The sequence below is a fragment of the Xenopus tropicalis genome, chromosome 1, assembly GCF_000004195.4.
Source record: "Xenopus tropicalis strain Nigerian chromosome 1, UCB_Xtro_10.0, whole genome shotgun sequence".
In the NCBI taxonomy this organism is placed as follows: domain Eukaryota; kingdom Metazoa; phylum Chordata; class Amphibia; order Anura; family Pipidae; genus Xenopus; species Xenopus tropicalis.
The window spans coordinates 46,563,575-46,575,790 of record NC_030677.2 but is presented as its reverse complement, the minus strand read 5'-3'; the positions used below and the strand labels follow the sequence as shown (position 1 = coordinate 46,575,790).

General features: G+C 39.5%; 1 long non-coding RNA gene across 1 annotated transcript; it reads right to left on the bottom strand.

Moving 5' to 3' along the window:
- Nucleotides 1-3,869: 3,869 nt before the first annotated feature.
- Nucleotides 3,870-6,921, bottom strand: LOC116408468. The gene is made up of 2 exons (XR_004220953.1): nt 6,789-6,921; nt 3,870-4,697 (listed from the first exon to the last, which is right to left on the bottom strand). It is a non-coding gene; the product is annotated as an uncharacterized LOC116408468 (long non-coding RNA).
- Nucleotides 6,922-12,216: the final 5,295 nt, after the last annotated feature.

Below are 12,216 nucleotides of genomic sequence, written 5' to 3'. Positions count from 1 at the left end.
GTGAATTTTTCAGCAAAGCGAAATGGGAAAGATTTGCTCATCAAAAAGTGTGCATGTATAAAGCTGTGAACTATACTTCAGCAGATCCCCAGTTTGAATCACATATTTGTGTGGCCATATATAAACTCTACTTATCATCTGCGCTATATGGACCAATAATCCAATGGGTGTTTATGATTATTGCTTACATATCCATCATGGAATATATAACCTTCTGCTAAGGCTACTGATATCATCATCATTATCCTTTAATTCCATCTGGTTGCCTGCTTCTTGCTATTTATTTCCATCAGTTGACTTGTAAATTGGTTTATCTGTCTTTCACCATGTTAACTCCTTTCCCTAAATGTTTATGAATTAATTTGGCACCACTAAGGGGTTAATTATTGAACATTCAAATTTAGAATTTTTGCTGCAATTCAAATGGTTTTGCCCTAAAACTTGTGATCACAAATAAGTGCTTCCAAAACGTGAATGTTTTTATTAAGCGTAAAAAATTAGGAAATCTCAGATGTTAACTTTGGTATCTAAAAGCTTGTAAGTCCATGTTCAAGTCAATGGGAGTTGTCTTAGGCATTTAACTTGTGATTTTTTAATCAAGTTTTTTTTTTGGAGTTTTCAAACTTTGTCAAAAAAAAATTCAGAGTTTGTAGACCCATTAAAAATGATGAGTAGAGTACAAATTTGATGCATTGAGTTTTTTTTCATGGTTTTATTTGATCAATTTTGATTCCAAATTTTGTAATAAAAAAGCAAACATTTGAGTTTTGGAACATTTCAAGCTTATCTGGTAAAATACACAATTTTTAATTTTGTGTAAAATAGAATGTACAGTAAGTATTGAATTTATTGTGACATCATGATTTTATTATGCATTTAGGCATATTAAATTGTTAATGTAAGCATGTGAGATACCAAGAGAAGCCCATATAAGATGTTTACACTTTCATTGGTACAGGAATGCCAGTTGGTTTTATCTTAATGTGTCTAAATGGAAGGGGGGTGGTTATATACTTCTTTTAGATGCCCCTTAGTAGAAAGGTGGAGGTGTGTCTAGAGACAAGGGTAAGAGTAACAAAAAATTCCAGTGAGCCCAATTATAGGGACTGTGTGAATAAGTAATAACTTGATATTTATATTGATAATATTAATTCCTAAATGTTGTTAAAAATAACAAAATGGCACCAATACTCAACTCAACTCAAGTGATTCAGCACCATACTAAGCAATCATAACATTCTACCAGGCCAAGCAAAGGCTGTTTGCTTAGCAATAAAGGTTTAAAGCAGTATTTGCTTGGACTATCTATGAAGTTATTATTTTACCTTATTGTACCTAAAATTACATACTGTTAATTAAAATGTATTCATATATGGTTTAAGTCTTTTTGATTAGGGATTCATGTGGGAAAAAAGGCTTCATGCAAGAAGTTTGTATGTTGTCCCCATGTCTGTGTAAGGTTCCTCTTACACTCCAAAAACCATACAGGCAGGTTAATTGGATCCTGGTAAAATTAGCCCCAGTGAGTTAATGAGACAGGGACCTTAGAGCATAAGCTCCTCACTCGCAGGACTGATTTGAATGATGTATGACCAGTGGCTCAGGGGCAACATGTTGCTCACCAACCCCTTGGATGTTGCTCTTAGTGCCCCCAAACCAGGTTGTTATTTTTGAATTCCTGACTTGGGGGCAAGTTTTGGTTGAATAAAAACAAGATGTACTACCAAATAGGGCCTCCTGTAAGCTGATAGTGTGCATAGAGGCTACCTAATAGCCAATCTTAGCCCTTATTTGGCACCTCCATGAACTTTTATGGTGCTTGTGTTGCTCTCCAAGTCTTTTTACATTTGACTGTGGCCCACAAGTAAAAAATGTTGGGGATCCCTGATGTATAGTCTTTGTAAAAGCACTACGGAATATGTGGGCACTAGTGACAAGCGAATCTGTCCCATTGCACTTCGCTGAAAAATTTGCGAATCTTTCAAAAGATTCGCAAAATGGCGTAAATGTTGCGCACCAAAAAAAAAATTTTCGCCCACGACTATTCTTTTGACACGTGACTATTCTTTTTGACACCCGCGACTATTCTTGCGTAAATTTTTGGACGCGTGCAAATTTTTCCATCCGTTTCGCGAAACAATCCATGCCTGGCGAAACATTTAGCCCATCACTAGTGGGCACTATATAAAGTACAATAAAAATGTTTAACATGGGTACTGATTACAAAACGTCCAAAAGGTTGCAGTCTTGTAGTATTGCAACTATTAGTACCATTATATATTTACTTGTGCTACAATTATATTGTGTGTGTGTATTTTCTAAGAACTTTATAAGTAATATTAAAAAAATCGATTAAATTAATTTGTTCAGAATTTTTTTTTATAGGAATTACCATAATGCAGGACAATGCATAAACAATTTTATAGCAATTTAAAAGAATGCCATATTAATATTTAAAGCTGCTGTAATTGCTTCTTGCTCGGGAAGAGGTTTCATTTGTTACTGCTTATCTACAGTAAAAAGAATGTTACGCATGAAAAAAACAAGAATCCTTTAGATAGCTCTAATTATATTCTGTTTATATTGAGTGCTTCAGATACTTAAATTTGATGTGCAACTCTTGCAACAAACAATAACGTTTATTGGTTGGCTTTAAATTATTGTTATAGATTTAAAATCTGAGAGAAGAATGGGATTCATGTAGTGAGCTGCGCATTAAACATAAGTATGACCAATATGGCACAGTCAGTAGAGAATGTTTGTCCCTTTACACTACCATTCCCTTTCAGCAAAATCAGCATGTTGTTGGGAGGATTTATTCGTCTGGTACAAGTTATCTAGAGCACTAAAGATACCTGGCAATTTTTTGTTAACAGTCATTCTATAGCGAATCTATAATATTTATTGTTTTAAATACATAGTAGGGATACACCGAATCCAGGATTCAGTTTGGCAGGATTGAGATTTGGCCGAATCCAGAGCGAATCTGAATCCTAAAAAATCACATGACTTTTTGATACGTAAACACAGAAGTTGAAAAATTTTCACCGCACACGGACATTTAACCCTTCCAAAACCTCATTAGTGGATTCGATTTGGTATTCAACCAAATTCTTTACGAAGGATTTGGTGCATCCCTAATAAAAGGGAAAATTGTATCATACTTACCGTGATTTTCCTTTCCTGGGAGTACTCCATATCAGCACTATCTGGGATATCCCCGCCCCCATGCCCCATCAGAAGGATCCTCCCCAAAGCTTTAAAAGCCACCCCCACCCCCTCTATGGCGTCTTTGTTACGAGCTTTAAGACTACCATTGCATAAGGGATGGGAACATGCTGATATGGAGTACTCCCAGGAAAGGAAAATCACGGTAAGTATGATACAATTTTCCCTTTTCCCTGGTCGTACTCCATATCAGCACTATCTGGGACATAGCAAGCTAATACCCAGTTGGGAGGGAAACTAGGCTCTGGCAGACTTCTGGATGGTACTGCAATAACTTTGCTGAACGTCATAGTAACCTATCCATTGTCATGCTAACAACTTCAGGAAAAGAACCTAGCAATGTATTGAAGACTTCTAATAGGATTGGCTGATCTCAAACCAAACCAGGAGAAAGAATGAACAGTGATACTAAGGAAAGAAGATCCTGCTAGGACCCAGACCTACACAGAGAAACACACACAGTGAGTGTGACCCCAAACTGACCATCTCATCGCCACTTGGTTAGAGGTGGACAGTGCCTGACACACCATAAGAACAAACTCCCAGAATTTCACAAAACTATTTAGAGACATACCATTTGACAGCTGTGAAATTCACCGCAAGTGGAAAATACCTGCTAAACCATAGCAGAGAATCCGGTCTCTATACATATCAGTATCTGGAACTAATGCAACATGAACATTACAAGGTAGAAGATATGCATCATGAAGGAAGTACTATAGGCAGAAACCATGTGAGCCCTGTCAGACCTTTATGAGTCCTATATGTGCTTATGCTGACCTCTTGACCGCTAGTAGCACTCTATCCCATAATCTTTAAAGGTTGCTCTCATGCCGAGGTCACATACTAGAATGATAACCCTCCACAAGAGTAACCTAATTCCAGGAATCTCAGGTACTGCAATGACAAAACAGTCCCTAATTTTTGGGCTATATGCTGTCCCTTTATGGGGACTAGCATAAAATGAGACAAGCAGGGCAACCCATGACAGAAGACATGAACGGCAATGCCACTACATATGATATACCCTGGACGGGAAGGCATACTCATAGCCACCATGCCGCTAAACTAATATATAGCATAGGAACAGGAAGACAATCCCAGCCAATGTAGACAACTGGGTAGGAATAAGGAATGTCTTTCAAGTATGAGTTAAGGTTAGAGCTTCTAGACCTAACCAGTGTGTATGCCCTGTATCCGGACTAATTTGATGGAAGTCAAAAACACCCTGTTTCAAGCTTCCCAGCTGGAGGCACCCTCACCCAAGGGAGAATACTTCAGGGCAAGTAATTTACTGTTGCGCAGGCAATACTATGGGCCAGATAACTGGGCCCTAGGCAGGGAGATGTAGGTAGAACTTACCTCTAGAGACTATGATGGCACAGTCCATAAATTGGAAAGCATAGGTCATCCCAAGCAGTGCGAATGTGACATCCCTTGAGAGACCAGGTCATTCCCTGCCATATGCCCTGCAATCAGAACAGTGTATAACAGAAAACCCAAAGAGCAAACACGTGTCCTCTTGGGGGAACTAGGTATGGAATGGCAGCTACCCCAAAACATTTACTTACAGCATGTAATTGGAAGCCAGGTGAACCTTTATATATTCTCAAGCCCTGTAGAATGTATACAATATGCCTAAACAGCTGTAATCCCACAGCCAATTCAATGCAAGGGTTAGACCCTCCGAACCCAACAGAAGTGACAATGATAGCTTAGCAAGGTAATGCATAGTCTATTTAACGGCTGCTTGCTGGGCAAAAAACACCTAACCCCTGTCAACAAAAAACAGCTTCGAAAACAAGCGTTTAGCTGTGAAGCTATTCAAGGCAGAGAAGATACCCAGCAACATAATTAAGATGTAATGTACATGCCATCTTATTACCCTGCTTGAGCTACTGCGATCCCGCAGATGCCATGAGATTGGCTGCAACCTGCCAGCCTTTAGCTCCCAAGAGGCAATACCAACAAGTGTACTGGCACCTTTCAAAAAAGGCTAGTGTTATACACTAGCAATGCGGAGATTCATGAACACACTGATGGGTTTGCTTCAAACCGGTCATGGAGCCAGCCCCTATTTAACTATTTAATGTTTTTGGACTGACTTACCATGTAGATCAAACTCATGAGAGAGCCCTGTCGAACATGCAAGTCAGATGCTGTTCGCCAAGTGTATATACTACTAAAGTGATGCCTCCCTGCAGCACAAAGGAACGCATGTTGCTGGGCTCTAGAATAACTGCAAACTCAGAGGAATGTTTGTTTTGCAGCATATTATGGATCATGGTTTTATGCCAGGCTCAATAATTACTACAGGCCCAATGGCCCCACAGTTGAACTACAGCATGTGAGCATAACCCTTTTGGTTCAGATGTAGTTATAACCGTAATGCATTCCGCTTGCATACCCACAGGGCCCAATGAAACCTGCAGCTTGGCCCATACATACTACCTGGTCTTAGAAGTACTGCAAAAAAGGCCTACAAAACCCAGAACTGGCAACAGCTTATGAAGCTTATCAATAATAGGACACAGTGAACCATGAATTGTGCTGCAGCTTTAGGCATGCTAATAGCACAGATAAAAGAAATGCTGGAGATAGTACTCTGTTTGGGCTGCAGATTCATAAACATGCACATTGCCCAGTACAGCAAACATTCAGTCAGCTAAAGCTCTAGGTATGCTTACTGCCCAAACTGGTACCAGACTCTGGTTGCTGCAGAAACTAATGAATATTATTTTGTACCCCGGCATTTGCAGTTTAAGCATGCATAATACAGGAACCATGAATTGTGCTGCAGCTTTAGGCATGCTAATAGCACATATTTGGAGATGCTAGAGATGCACTCTGTTTGGGCTGCAGATTCATGAACATGCACATTGCCCAGTACAGCAAACATTCAGTCAGCTAAAGCTTTAGGTATGCTTACTGCCCAAATTGTTACCAGCCAATGGTTGCTGAAAAACTAATGAATATTATCTGGTACCCAGACATTTGCAGTTTAAGCATGCATAATACAGGGTTCTACAGGGTTGCTGAAGAACTAATGAATATTATCTGGTACCCAGACATTTGCAGTTTAAGCATACATAATACAGGGTTCTAAACCTTAGAAAAGTGAAAAAAAAAAAAAAAAAAATCTGCTGGTGATTATTGTACAGAGAAACATACAGCATAAGTATAGGAACACTTAATGGCAATGTGCCCATGCATAGCCTGAAAGAAAACTACATGGCAATACACTATTAACACATATGCAGATAATGCTAATCACAAATCAATAATTGTGTTAGTTTACTGGTAGCAACACAAGCCTGGCCTGGGGACCCCAAAGCACGGCCAATAATTGCTGCTAGCTGACAAGGTAGGATTACAGCCCTCTGCAGTGTGCTACAAAACACCTTTAAGTGATCAGAATAAAGGGCTCTCGATTTCTATAATACTATAGCTCTCTAAGCCAATAGTTATGGCCTACCTTAGGCATCAAAAACTGGAAAGAGGTTCCTAAAGGAGGACTGATATAGGAAACCAGCAAACAAAATCAGTATACAGAACCTTACCTTCCCAGCCTATGGTGCTATACTCTGGGAACTCAGGACTGGAATGAGAGCCACAACACCTTTGGCTAATTACATAATTACCTTCAGCAGAGGTACTCTGGTTACACCCCAATTAGCCAGTAGGGTTATACTACAGACCCTTATACAGAGTTTTAAACATAATTAGCCAGGCTACTACTAGCGAGGCACCTGAACAACTTCAGCCCTAATGCAGCAATACAATCTGGCTACAATCGTGATGGCAAAGTACTGGATCCATGTGCATACACATAATTATACCCAGCTAATGCAGATACAGATCTCAGAGTTACTTCAACTCTATAATGCCCTGACTACTATAAACACCTTCCACAGTAAGTGAAATATTAGTGCATTACCTGGTGTAGTAGCAGTAGCCATAACACAGAACTGGTGCAACTCTCTGGGAAGCTCAGCTGGAGTGTAGCTGATCACGTAATCACATTCACCTGAGGCTACTCAGGAATGCATCTAATTAGCCAGTTCTTAGTAGTAACTACACTACAGTGCCCTAGCAACCATAACACAATGCGGGCAGCTGAAAGGAGTTGACGCATTACCCCATGTATCAGCAAGTAGCCATGACACAGGACTGCTGCAATCTCTGGAAAGCTCAGGTAGAGTGTAGCTTAGCACATAATCACATTCACCTGAGGCTACTCAGGAATGCATTTCATTAGGCAGTTCCCAAGGTTACTACATGGCTCTGCCCTAGCAACTGTAACACAATCCAGAGCAACTGAAAGGTTCAATGAATCACCCAATCTGTCTGCAAGTAACCATAATATTTGACTGGTTACATTCAGCTAAAGCTATCCAGGTATGTAGCAACTAGCAGGCAAACTAACCCATTTGTAGTACATAATGCAGCCCAATGTTTAAAGACAGTGGGGTGTCAGGCCCTTTTTTTTTTTTTTTTTTTTTTTTTTTAAACACCTCTTAATACAAAACCTTAGGAAAGACTTTGTGAGGGAGGCAGTAGGCTTTGAACTCTGGCTCTATTAAAAAAAAAAAAATCTCTCCACACAGTAGAACAAAAAGGAATATGGAGATCGCCAGACTCAGGCCACTAACTAAATGTTGAGGACTGCTAACTTCCACCTCCCTCGCCCATCCGCAAAAATATTAAGTGTGTCGGGCCACACACCATTGCCACCAGACACTCACGGCCTGGGAGGGCATACGGATGGGGGGACTAGCACTTGCCATTGGATGCCATTATGACAAACCAGAAAGGCACATGGGATCAAATATACCAACAGCATTGTCCTACCTTATCAAGCAGAACAGAGCCAAAGATCCCAGGATATGAGGTAATGTGCAGGGGAAAAGATCTCATGGACCAAAAAACCCCAGTCCCTAGGTGCCATTTCCGGTCACCTAATGCTTTCCCAAGGCTAAAAAGCAAAAACGTTGCTTCCAATGGAGCAAGGAAAGCAGAAGGAAAAAAAGACGCCATAGAGGGGGTGGGGGTGGCTTTTAAAGCTTTGGGGAGGATCCTTCTGATGGGGCATGGGGGCGGGGATATCCCAGATAGTGCTGATATGGAGTACGATCAGGGAAATATGTGTTAAGACTGCTATCCTTGAGATTTTCTTTCTTTTGATTGCTCTGCTCTCACAGGTGTAAATTACAGATTGCTAATTTAGCCAGGAAAAAGGAAATTTGCACAGATATGTGGTAGACTGAAAGTACCGATAAATTACACTTCATTGTCATTCAACATTTTCCATTTAGTGCACCATACCTGATGTTCCACATTGTAATGGGAAGGATCATTTTAAAAATTATTTTATATGGAAACATACCTTTGGTAGCCCTTGGTTATGCCAGGGCACATGGTAGTCCTATGGAAGGTCACATCTGCTTTCAGGGCCTCCAGCTGGCCACAATATAGTTTACTAATTGATATTGGTTTGGTTCAGGGATCTCCAACCTATTTTACTTGTGATCCACACTCAGATGAAAAAAGTGTTGGTGAGCCACACAAGCATGAAAAAAGTTTCTAGAGGATGCAAAATAAGAGCTGTGAGTGGCTATTTGGTAGCCCCATGTGGACTGCTATCCTGCAGAAGGCTCTGCTTGGAGTAAAATTGTGTCTGTGCCTCCAAAACGTGCCTCCAAGCCAGAGATTTAAAAATGGGCACCTATCTTGAGCTCACTGGAAGCAACAACATCAAATGGGGTTCTGAGCAACATGTTGCTCACAAGCCACTGGTTGGGGATCACTGGTTTAGTACCTAGCTTCTTCATACCAAAAAGATCAGTGAGGTACAAGTGGATACTCTTAGGGGCACATTTACTAACCCACGAACGGGCCAAATGCGTCCGATTGCGGTTTTTTCGTAATGATCGGTAATTTTGCGATTTTTTTCGGCGTCTTTACGATTTTTGCGTAAAAACGCGAGTTTTTCGGCGTCTTTACGATTTTTGCATAAAAACGCGAGTTTTTCGTAGCCATTACGAAAGTTGCGCAAAGTCGCGATTTTTTCGTAGCGTTAAAACTTGCGCGAAACGTCGCGCCTTTTAAGTGTTAACGCTACGAAAAAATCGCGACTTTGCGCAACTTTCGTAATGGCTACGAAAAACTTGCGTTTTTACGCAAAAATCGTAAAGACGCCGAAAAACTCACGTTTTTACGCAAAAATCGTAAAGACGCCGAAAAAAATCGCAAAAAATACGAAAAAGTCGCAAAATGTTCGTTTCCAATCGGAATTTTTCCAATTCGGATTTGAAATCGTGTCTTAGTAAATCAGCCCCTTAGTATCTAGGTACAGCTGGCACTGTTGATTAAATTGTATGATTTAAGCCTCATTTTTTAAAGCCTTAAGGGACGATATATGATTGCTTGAGCAATCGGTTACTGAAATTTCACGAGAGTTTCTGAACTCCCAGAATGTCTTTTTTGGGGGAAAAAAAGCTTGTCAGGTTTTAGGTGCTAAAGTTTGTATCTTTTTCAAAAACACACTAACGGAAAAAAATAAATTTGGCACATAGCCGATGTAATCGGATACAGAAACCACACAGGGGTTCAGCAACACTGCTTGGTTTCATTAACCAATTGCTCAAGCCCGGAGGCCAAAAATGGACCTTCTTCCAACTCCTGCCTTCTCTTAGATACATACACAGATAAAGCAGACTATAGATGTACAGCTGCTGATCAGCACATAGCATATCAACCATCCCTATGGGACAAAAGACTATGTTCGTGTATAAGGGATTATCTATATAAGATTTTCCTCTGTTCTGATCTGAGCGGTCCCTTCTAAATACAATATTCACTAATCTTCACTAATCCTTTCCATATGCAGTCTTCATATACTCCAAAATCCTTTATCTACAATACATGCACATATTCATCAGAGTAAAAAGATTTGTAATATCATAAGATATCGTAAGATCTGTTTCAATCCATCTGTAAAGAAGTATATCAATTATTTAAGAAGAGTGATGCAATAAACAACTTAGTTGGGTGTGCCCTAATAAATCCATTCACTGTCTAAACCTTTATTTAAGAGGCAGAACTGTTTAATTTGAGCCACATATTTCTGCTGGGCTTCAGTGGTGCTGCATATTACTGCTGGGGTACTTGGTTGGCCTTGGCCATGGGTAAATACATTTACCCAATTACTGTATACCTTAACAAGCAGAGAATTAACTCCTTCTCAGGCCTGTTCTCTTAAACCATAGGGGAGTAAGGGATATTTTTCTGAAGAAGTGCACAGCACAAGTCAGTCATACAAACCCTGTGATTGATTGCATTGGAGCAACCTAAAAGGGTCGTATATGTTGATTTCCCAAAATAAATATAAACATTATAAGCCTATTTATATTCAATTTGGTGATTTGTAAATATATTTATTGCTTAGGGCCATGATACATGGGGAGATTAGTTGCGCAGCAACAAATCTCCTTTTTCGTGGGCGACTAATCTCCCCGCAATGCCATCCAACCGGGTAGAATGTAAATCGCCAGTGGGATGGCATACGCTGCGCCACGATTTGCCGAAGTCGCCGAAGTTTTCTCTCAAGGCAACTTGGGCAAATCGCTGAGCCGTGTATGCCATCCCACGCGACAGACTAATCTCCCCGTGTGTCACAGTCCTTACAGATATTGTACTCTGAGACACCAGGCCATTCTTTTGACCTTTGCCAGATGTAGTAGGCCAGCTTTCCATACTGAGGGCAACAACACCAAATTCTGAGTTTATCATCAATTAGAATGTCATTAACAGGTCATCTTATTTTGTTAACTTAAACCTAAAAGTCGCTGTACTAATAGTTGCATAAGCAGAGTAAGCTGTAATACCTCAAAGGCAAATGTAATAAAAACCAGGTCAGTTTTGGTTCTCACAGTGTTGGGGATGTGTGAAACCGAACCAACACCAACAGATGCACACCTTTCAGAATCTGTCATTGCACTGCACCAGCAATATCATCATCAAGAAACAATGGACCTTTTTTCAATGTGCGGAAAAAACATACTTTTTTTTGTTGTTTAGCCTGTATAGCCTGTTATTATTTCACTAAAATAACAGTTTGAGAGAGATTCCTACAGACTTGATTGAGGTATAAAATTTCAGTTGGGAAATTCATTTCTGGGATTGTACTATGTCCCAAACTCTTTTCTGCCTCTTGCTCTGCATGACATTAAATTGAATTTAGTTATGGTTCTGTACTTCAGGAGTGATAGACCAGAGTCAGGCATAATAGTAATGTCTATCAAAGTGAAATAACCCAATACTTTTCATTGTCTCTCATTTTATTTGCACATAGAGTAAACCAGACTGGGTACTGTTTTCTGTCTGATATTATCCTTTTTCATATATATATATATATATATATATATATATATATATATATATATATACACTGTATATATATATACTGTATATATATATATATATATAGCGAACCCAGGGTGGCACTCTGCTTCAGCTCTTAGCTCGGGTGCAAGGTAAATGACTTAAATATCCAAAAAAGACCAGCAACACCGAGTTATGTTCCAAAAACAATCAATTGTGTATTAAAAACGCATGAACAGCTGTTCATGCGTTTTTAATACACAATTGATTGTTTTTGGAACATAACTCGGTGTTGCTGGTCTTTTTTGGATATATATATATATAAATATATATTACATTTACTCAAAAGCCATACCGAAACATATAAATTAAAGTATGATTCCTTATTTTTTGGGACACCAGTGTATTTTTTGAGAGATCCTTGTTGATATGCTCTACAATTATTTGCTACTGCAGGCACGCTATATTTTTGCCTCTTTTCAATCTTCAATTTAAGTATAAAAATGCTAGTTTGTGTCTGCAAAATAACGGTCTCCCCTGAGCTACAGGATCCACATTTAAATTTAGTAGAATAATCTATTCATTCTAACACTAAACATGCTAGGA